This window comes from Theobroma umbraticum, unplaced genomic scaffold (genome assembly GCF_002168275.2).
Source record: "Theobroma umbraticum cultivar Fairchild unplaced genomic scaffold, ASM216827v3 scaffold_77.0, whole genome shotgun sequence".
NCBI lineage: Eukaryota > Viridiplantae > Streptophyta > Magnoliopsida > Malvales > Malvaceae > Theobroma > Theobroma umbraticum.
This window is the reverse complement of record NW_018397280.1, coordinates 631,256-641,478: the sequence shown is the minus strand read 5'-3', so window position 1 is coordinate 641,478 and position 10,223 is coordinate 631,256. Positions and strand designations below refer to the sequence as shown.

Genomic DNA, 10,223 nt, shown 5'->3' with positions numbered 1-10,223 from the left:
ATATATACATAACTCAATTAGGAGGCCTTTGTAAAATATGACTCTAATGTTACTTGTTTTTCTTGAAATTGATGTTTTGTTTGGACATCATCTCTAAATTTTCTTAGTATTGAGCAAACCACTCGTAAAGAACCTTCTCTCTAGCAATTTTGCATTTTGTATTGTTTACCATCACCTTTTCAATATCGATTGATAACTACTCTAATAACCTCTTGATCATATTTGATATTATTGCTTGGTTCACTTGTAGGTTAAACTTTTTTGGTACCCACTATTGCAATTGCTTTTAAGTGCAATTTGGATTTTTTATGTTGTACTCACCCAATGCTTTATACATTTCATCCGTCATTGTTGATTTTTTTACACTTTTGATATAAGAAGCCACTATATTTAGTTTTACCGTTTATGTAATGACCTCTTCCCAGATCGTTACCAATGTTCAAGACTTGCGAGTGAACCCGTCAAATCCCGAACAAGCCTTAGTTGAGATTCCAAATAATTTAACTAAACATTCTAATGTGTATATGAATCGAGTAGTTATAACAATACTTTTGTTTACATAAACCAAATAAACAATTACAATTAAAGTATATCAACTAGTTACAATATCCTCATGTGTCCCAACTTCACACTTAACATCCAATACACAACCTTAAAGTTTTTCAAAAAATACATTTTCAATAAACTGATAATCTTTATAAGTCTAATTATTTTACACAACACAACATCTATGCAGTGGAGCGACTTGAAGTGCAACTCTAAGAAATGCCATTACTTATGTTGCAGCAAGTCTCGAGGTGCTGAGCAATGTACTTGAGCTGATAACTTATCTATAAAAGGAAATAAGGGGGTAAGTCTCACAGACTCAGTGATCATCAACTTCGTGAGTAGGGCGTAGATGGGAAACAAGCCAAGGCAGAAGATTTGAATATATAAAAACATAAGAACATATAATCCATTTAAAAGTAAAGGGGACATTTCTGCGTTATGTATAAAACCAAGCATTTTTATGCAAGAAATCGTTAACCATCATTTTCTCAAAACCAGTGTGAGTGAAAGATTTCTATCATCAAAATCACTTAATGTCCTTTACTTAAAATTGAACTAACATAAGCACGCATGCTCCCATGAAATGAACATCATTAAATCTTTTGCACAAGCTCATAAATCATCTCATCCTCGAGGTATTAAACACAGCGTCACTAATTCATAATCAATAAATAAAGCACTGAAAGCTTTTAATCAAATAGGGGAGCTGCAAGAAAACTAGTATTTCTAACCATACGAAAGAAGTCATGTTTGAAAACCCAAAGAGATATCACTCTCGAGTAGGTAATCGTAAATATCAACCCATGGACCCGCATCCACTTAACAACAAACTGGAAGCACTGCTCCAACAGATTCCAACATGCCATGATAGTCTCAACGATGTTGGCCAACATCGGAGAAATCAAACGATCGCAATTGCTAATATTACTTGTGGCCTAGCCACATATAACAACCTATGGTCGTCCCACATATATCACAGACCATGGCCCTAGCCATGTCTAACAGCCCATCAACGACCCAAAGGTTCTCCAGCTAGAGCTCACTTGTGCACAAGGGTCACACTATGCTGATGTGGCATTCAGCCTACTCTCGAATCTCTTGGTTTAGTAAAACCACTTAAAAGCCAAATCGGGTTTTTAAAAGATCATTTCAAATCATTTTCAAAATACCAATCACAGTAACATGATAAAACCCTTTTTTTGTAAAAATTAACATTATAAACCTTTTGCATGAGGTTTTGATGGCAAATCAGCATGGTGAGTATGAAATTCATTCATGAATGCACATCACACAATCAATAAGGCACATTTTGATAGAAATTGTGGTAAAAAGCTCATTTCCCGATTTTTAAAATCCTTTACATATATAGCTTGTATATATATATATATATATATATGTATATATGGTCAAGACAATTTCAAAAACTTTGACATTCACAAATTCCTAGGATATCTACCAGCTCATGCTATCCATAAATCGCATTTGAAATAAATCAACACATCTATCAACCGTAAAGCAATATATACATATATATAGTATGAAAATTTAGAAATCGACACCCCCTACTCACCTTATAATAGCAGGACGCTACAACACTATTGATTCAAGTGCGTATCTAGCTAACTCTTCTTGTCGATCACTCGTTATCTCCTCTAGCACACCACTACGACAAACTTTCCTAGCAACAAATTAAACTCAATATGCTTAATCATACACATATATGGGCAGCTTGATTAATGATTCCTTAACCAAATTTTATATTTTTCATCAACCTCAATCACAAGCATGTTAACAAGCATTCCACATACTATCAACCGTTCATAACCAACATAACACAATTTAGATGCATTGCATGCTCACCTCTCGGTTTTAGCTTGATTTCCACATATGGTTCACAATTTCCTCCCATCCATGGTCATCGTTGTTGCCACAAACATAAACAATTAGCGCATATCTCATTTCTCTTCTTTACTTGTGATTTCAAGGCCAAAATACTTACCCATTGCTTATCTAGCTCAAAATCACCATACATTCCAAGATCCACCTGTAACCATGCATCTATTTCCTTCAATTCTTGGAAGCCCTTTGCTGCCACAACATTTTCACACAATTACCAACTCATTTCTTCAAGAAATTCATAACTAAAATCAAATTTCTACTTCCTTCCTTAGCTTGGAACCACTAGGGCAAACCTTCCATATCTTTTTCTTTTTTCTCCTTTCTTTCTTTCTCTTTTCTTCCTTTCTCTCTTTGCTTCCAAGCCAATTCTTTCTCTTTTTCTTTCCAAGGGTGCGGGTTTTCTCAAGGCAAAGTCATTTTGCCATTTCTTGGTGTGGGCAGATATTCCTAAGATCCCCACACTAAAATTTCCTTTCTTTCTTCTCTCATGGGCGGATTGCCCAAGGCTTGATCATTTTACAATTTTCCTTTTGCTTTCATGTGGTTAAAATCACAAGGTAAAAAGGCTTTTGAAACCTTTTCACCTACCACCATCATTGTCCATTCTTTTTCCATTATTTTCTTTTCTTTTATCTTTACATGTCATGCCAATCAATTCCTCTCTTTGTTATTAACGCCATCTCTCATTGGTGGCTTATTCATGCAGTGTTTCCTTATCCATTCCTTTATTCTTTGGTTAGATTGCCTTGTCCATGCACTGGTCCACATGGTGTTCTCTTTTGATTTATTTCATTTGCATTTCATTCCACATGTATTTTTATGCATTTCATTTTCATTTCCTTTGAATCCACCTTATCACCCGATAACATTTCATGCTACGATTATCTTTTCTTTTCAAATCACATTACCATCCTTACTTTATTTACCATGGGTATCTTTGCTAAACCATGGTTTTCTTCCACTTAAATACAGTTGATTCTTTTTCTTTTAATCAACTATCACATGGTGGGGTCTCACATGTTTCCCACTAACTTCCTTCTTTTTGCATGCAATAATTTGCATGTAATAGTAAATTTCACATATACATTTCATCATCCCATATAATATAACTTCCCTTGGTTAATTAATTTTCATTTAACTTCAAATATTGTAATTGCACAAAAGTCCTCAAACTTTTCTTTATTTACCGTGCGACCCTTCAACTTTTAACCTTTACAATTTTCTTCTATCTTCCTTCCTTTACATGTGTATAATTAAAATATACAATTTGCACTTCACATAAATATCATCATAATATTTAAATATATATTTATCCATTCTTGTTTTATTAACTAAAGGCACGCGGGCCCCACCCATGTTGTTTTTATTTGAAATTCTTTCTGACTTCTTCTCCCTTACTTAGTTTAGTCATATAATCCTTCTTCATGATTAATTTCGATAATAGTTAAAATATTAATATTTTAATAATATTTTATTAATAAAATTTTATTTTATTCTAAGATTTTCACTCGTTTGCTCGGGATCCAAAATGTCTCACTTTGTCCCGATTCACTTCTTAATCACCTTTTAACTCACTAATTCATCTTCGATAAAAATATTATTATTTAATTACTATTTTATTACTTGTGAAATATTTTATTCCAAACTATTCCTTTCACTCATCACCTTCTTTGGTACTTAGATTTATGTCAATCGACCCTTCGTCTTCTGGATAAAGTCGTATCGGCTCCTATGCGAGGGTACGGGGTGTTACAGTTTGTGATACTGTATATATTTTTTTATAGATGTTTTTGTTTGACTTAATATTTATGAAGTACATTAGTTAAGTATACATAGAATAATGATATATTATAATTTGGTAATTAGGTAATATTTGTATAATCATAATACACAATACATATATTAAGTTCAATGTTTTGAAAAAAAAATAAAGAATGCCTTGATAAATTAATTTTTATTAATTAATGTATAAATTAATAAACTTTTAATTTATATATTAAATAATATCTCAATTAATCAATAAATGTTCAAGGTCTCAAAGATATTAATTTATAGAGGTTTTACTGTAGTTTATTGATTATAAATTCATATTTGGGCTAAGTATCATGGTTCATACTTTCATAGCCTTAAAATATACACGACATTATCAGAAGTCCCTAAACATGTCAAAATTTAAAGTCATTCTCTATTAACATAGACATATCTTTAAGTTTACAAGCATATACACCAAAGTTGAAATTAACTCCTCAAATAGCTTAATTAACATCATACTTAGTCTATGTCAAAGTCAAAGGGTTTTACATTTTCTAATCGACAAGATTGTTAACGAATGTTTTACTATAGAATTTTTGACAAAATTTTATTTAGTGAAATAACATAAATTGTATAAACTCATAGATAAAAAGAAACTTTCTATTAATTGCAGTGGATAAAATGATATCAATGTTTTCTAAAAACCTGTTGATTGGCATGTAGAGCACACATCGATTCCATCTTTATTCACTCTCCCTCTAGCATTGCCTAGCTTGGGACCAAAAAAGATTAAGGCTTAGATATTGGAATTAATTACCTTTCTAACTGGATAGGCCAAGAGAGATCATTAGTGAGGCTTGAACCAAAACCACTTACGTGATGGGGACAACCTTATCAATTGAGTCGATCTACCATTGGTTTATAATTTCCTTCTTTTTCATTTTTTAAGAAATTACAAATGTTTTATTTTTTAAAGAGTATTAAGGCCCAATTTAACATTGAGATTGCGATTAAAAGTTATAGCAATGGAAATTCCTACTTACTTCTGTTATCATGAACAAAATCACTTCAATCAAGAAATATAATCGCAATTTTTATGTTATTTAAAATTGCATTTGTCGCTCCAATCACGATACCAAACATACTCGAAGTGCCTAAAATAGGTTTGATTATCCGCATAATAGATCTAAATTGGGCTTGGAGGTGCATAAAAGCCTAAAACGGATTGAGATCCAATATTCCAACCAGGGCCTAAAAGAATCCATGACCCACTGACCAGCTGTGCCATCGTCTGAAGTAGCAGCAAATGAATCCTTCTGCAAAAAGGTTTCAGAAAAATAAAGTAATAGCAGCAGTCAAACATCTTGCTCAGTGATTCGCATGCTGAAAAGGACAAGTCTGATTGCCAAGCATTTCCTTAGAAATCACCAAGCTTTACAGGCTAAAACATATTCCTTTTACTTTTTATAAGCCAATCATTAAGACGGAGATCGGAAAAGGGATAATTATGGCAAGTTGGGCCAACTGAACAAAATGGAAACCCGAAATTCACACCAAGTGCTAATTCGTACAGCAAATTGTGCAGCCAGAGATAGAGAAACATTACCAAGTCTAAAATAGAAAAGAAAATACATGATAGTTGTAAGTGATGCATGCCCAGCAGCATTTTATACATAAAACTACCAAAACCCCAAAACCAAACTCCAATCCAAAACCCCAAACTCAAAATCCTACACTTTTTAAGTGCGAACCTTAAACGAGCTAGCTAGCTACTTCGTATGCATCTCTTACATCCCATGTTCATCCCATAAATATTAAGAATAATCCTAAATAAAGGAAAAAGAAGTCAAATAAGGGAAAAGAAAGAAACACAAGATTCGAGATTAAACAAGGAAGCAAAACAAAAAGGATTATTAGAGAACCAGAGTTAAAGTAAAATCGGACCGCTACCCTCAATTCCCCGCAATGCAATGATGCCGCTCTCCCAATTCTGCCTCTTGGCTGGGCTAGAAACTCAGGAGAGCGCAATTGCAAAGCCTTGTTTGTTTCTTTTTATCCATTCTTTCACCCGTATTTACAAAAGAACCATTCGTCGCCATGCCACCACCACCACCAACCACCGCTTCCTTTGTGTTTTCGGCCGACGTCAACTAATCCTCGGAGGTAGCCGGTAATCATCTTTGACATAATTAATGTATGAAGAAAGTGAAAATATAAGTAGCACGGCTTAAGCTAGGATTTGTGCTCAAAAGCAAAGAGGTAAGTGGGTTAGTAAAGAAAGAGAGACGAGGGGAGGTGTGGTTTTAGGCGTGGGGGGACATGATGGGTCGTATATAAAGGCGAGATCGTAGCTTTTTCACTTTTTTGCCTCCTAATATTTGTTGATTTAAAAAAATGTTTAATATAATTTGTTAAAGTGAATGTTGAAATCCTCAGTCCAAGCTGAGGTTAAGGGCATGTTTGTGGGGAACGCAAATAACTCCACTAACTCGATTTCCAAGGCTCTTGGAGTTTTCATATTATTCTCATGGACGAGAGAAAAAGTGGGCAGTGATGGGGTTTGTTTGTCTGTGTATGTGAACGTGGCTTGTTTGCTGCAATTTATAAATGAATATAAGTCTCACTCAGCTCAAGACAAAAGTCTTCATTGCCAACCTTTCTAGTTTTATTACCCTATTATTGAGAGTTGGGTAAGTGTAGTCATACATGGCCAGTCATCGCCTGGATTGCTGTGCATGGATATATTGGAAGCGCACAACCCACCATTGAGAAGAACAAAAAACAAAAGCCTTTAAATATCTTAATTTGTTTAAAAAACAAAAGCTTCGACGTAGGTCTTTAAATGCTAACTGGATTGGGCTCAGCCTGATTATGAACACCCTTGTGTAAACATATGCATGACGAATTTTGTTTACACCTTAATAATATATGTTGATAAATGCATAAATTTGAAACAAATTCAAAATAATCACTAACACAAAATTGAATAATCGGAGTCACAAATGAAATTAAATATTGCAAAAAGGTAAAAGTAATAGTACAACTTTATCTAGGAAAAGTTTTATTGTCAGTGGTTTCTTGTAATATTACTTCTTAACTTTTAGTATTTTCAATGGTTCGGTTTCCGAAAAGATAGCCTGTTCCGGGCTGGAATAGAAATTTTTCTTCCCCATTGTGGGGGCACCGAGCTTCTTGAATGCATCTCTGTTTACCTTAGAAATTAAAAATGCGCAATTAGAAAAGCATATAAGAGACATCAACAAAGAAAAATTAGCTCCAACCTGCAGGATTATACCCACAAATGAACAGAGTTTCAGCTGAGTAATAGCCTGTTCAAACTTGTAGGGTTACCAGAGTTAACCAGGTACATGCCGATATATCCTGGCCGAAAAATATTAAATTAAAGAATTTTGGCTTTTTGGGACGCTTGTTGTCAAGAATGGACCAACTTTAGATCAAATTAGTGTGCCAACTTTGAAACAAAATCATTAGTATTGGGTGGTTTAGATGCTTTTCTGGCAAGAAAAAGGTGGAGGGTAAGGTTCTCGACTGTCAACCCAGCTTTCAGGCGGGGTTCTTCCCTGAGAATTGTGTATCACGCCAAAAAAATAGGCGGTAAGGCTTAAAAGGTTCGATAAATATAGCTGGTGCGTACCTGGTTGCAGATGAAATTGTAATTTGACAGCAGCCTGCGCATGCGCGTGGGAAGGGAATCAAGATGCCCATGTACCAACGCGAAGATTGTCAGCCTAGTCAAGCTGCCTGATTTGAATCGTACACCCATGAGCAAATTTGGAACAAGTCACCTAACTCATGTTACTTGGTAGCAATTTTTTTTTCTCAATCAAATATAAATTTACTTAAATCAACAAATTGATACAATGTTTGTGATCTCAAAAATTTGAGATAAAAAGAACATAAAGTAAATTAATATTCCTTATCAAACGCAATCAAAACCCGCACCATACAATATTCAATTCCCGTTTATCACAAACGACCTATTTACACCCAACTTTATCACAAACGAATTGCTCCATAATTATGCACAAAAATTAAAATTTCCAATGAGTTTCTTTAACTTATCAATTTTATTAAACATCTGTCATTTATCTCGCAATCTTAAGTCCAGATTAAATACCTATAATATTGCCACCAAAGATTCATATTCAGTAATAAGAGTTTTCTTATCCAGCCAAGATGGGAGACGGAGGAAATGAAAGCCATTTTGATTGCCAACAATTCAGCAGAATTTGATTCTTACTCACCAAGTCCACCAAAAGAGATATCAACTACGGAACATCGATGCATCTCTTAAAATTCCTCCACAATCCGTTGGCTCTGATTATATTAAATTTAACTTTATCTTCTTTAAGTTAATTAATTATGGTTATTACTGAACTGCACTTAAAAAATACATATTTGCCTTCTCTCATCAGATGCACTTTCTAATTTTGATGTCAGATGTTAGAGGTTAAATGCTCATTTTAAGATCTAAAATACATAAAATTTTCATTTCAACATTCAATTTTTAGGTTTCTTTTTAAAATTAAGACACAAATTTTCGATTTTATCTATTCAAAAAAATTGAGACTAACGATAATCAGTTGAGAATAATCCTTAACAAACTTAGATTTGCATCTACTGATAATATTTAAATGAGCATTTATCAATGTCCTGTATTTACTCATTGCATTTTTTTTGAGCCCTCTGCACATGTATAACTATATATGATTTAACCGCACGTATTCATGATTTGATTGTTGAATATATTAATTTCTGTTTCAAGCTGACACTTGAAGTTAATTCTTTTATCTATATTTTAATGGATTAGTTCATGTTTTCCCCATATTAAAAGAAAAGATACTTCTTGTGAACACAATAATTAATCTTCACACAAAAAGAATTTCATGAGAAAATATTTAGCTAAAGAAAAATGTTAAAAAAATCCAATAGTTGGATTGTCCCATTACTCTTCAAAATTATTATTGATTACCTTGGTGTTCTCTTTGAGAGTTGTCAAACACTTGAAATGTCAAATAGACTGATCAGTATTACTCTTGGTTAGAAAGTTGATCATCGTAAATAAATAATAAATAAAAACATAATATCCAAAAATAATTTTAATTATTTAAAAAAAATTAAATAATTTTTTATTCTATTCAATCAATTTATTTTTTTTATTTTTATACAATGTGACACTAACTTGACATATCAACATATTGTAGAGGATATTGATAAACATAATAATATAAACACACAGACTTTTTTCAAATTTTTCATCAACATTACTTAGATTAATTTTAAATTTTTAAAAGTATTATGTCGTAAATAAGCAAGATTCCATTCACTATAGATTTTGTTTTTTTTTTTTTAAGTGATTGAATGTCTTTTCTTCATAAAATGTTTGAGATGTTACATGTCGAGTTGGCAGGTAAGTGAATAGGCAAAAGGATAAGTGAGGTTTAAATCTGTAACTCAATTAATCAATCGAACAAATAGAATCAGGATAATGTGCGGAAAGGCAAACGCGAGAGAGAGAGAGAGAAAAGATCATACATTTTTGTCAAAATGTGGTGGGGTACAGACAGACTTGCATTTCAAGAAATAATTGCAAAAGCGGCTGTCGATTTTTGTTGGTGGGATAGGGATATTGTATATTTGTCGCGACACAAAAACATCCTTTTAAGTTTGATGGGGGAAGAAGCTAAAGGCCTAAAGTAGAAATTAAGTAAAGCAAAGAAAGGGATAAAGAAGGTAGAGCAGCTAAATCACTTTTCCATGGATTTGCCTGTCACTTGAAAAACAAAAAAAAGCAAAGAAAGAAATAAAAAGTAGAGATACAAAGCCTCAGCCCTAAGTCAGCGGTGTAAGATTCTCTCTCTTTCTCTTTCCCATTGCCATTCTCTGTCTCTCCCTTCCAAAAACATTTTCCCCTTCGAGATTGATGATACTGTGCAACACCTGTCCACCACAATTTGAGCTGTCCCAATCTTCTGACCATGTTCTTAGTTTGCCCATCTTTT

At 33.3% G+C, this 10,223-nt stretch overlaps 1 long non-coding RNA gene across 1 annotated transcript; it reads right to left on the bottom strand.

Moving 5' to 3' along the window:
- Positions 1–544: 544 nt before the first annotated feature.
- On the bottom strand, positions 545–2,907 carry LOC110428051 (uncharacterized). Its single transcript, XR_002446398.1, has 3 exons — positions 2,410–2,907; positions 2,120–2,227; positions 545–830 (listed from the first exon to the last, which is right to left on the bottom strand). It is a non-coding gene; the product is annotated as an uncharacterized LOC110428051 (long non-coding RNA).
- Between the last annotated feature and the right edge of the window lie 7,316 nt (positions 2,908–10,223).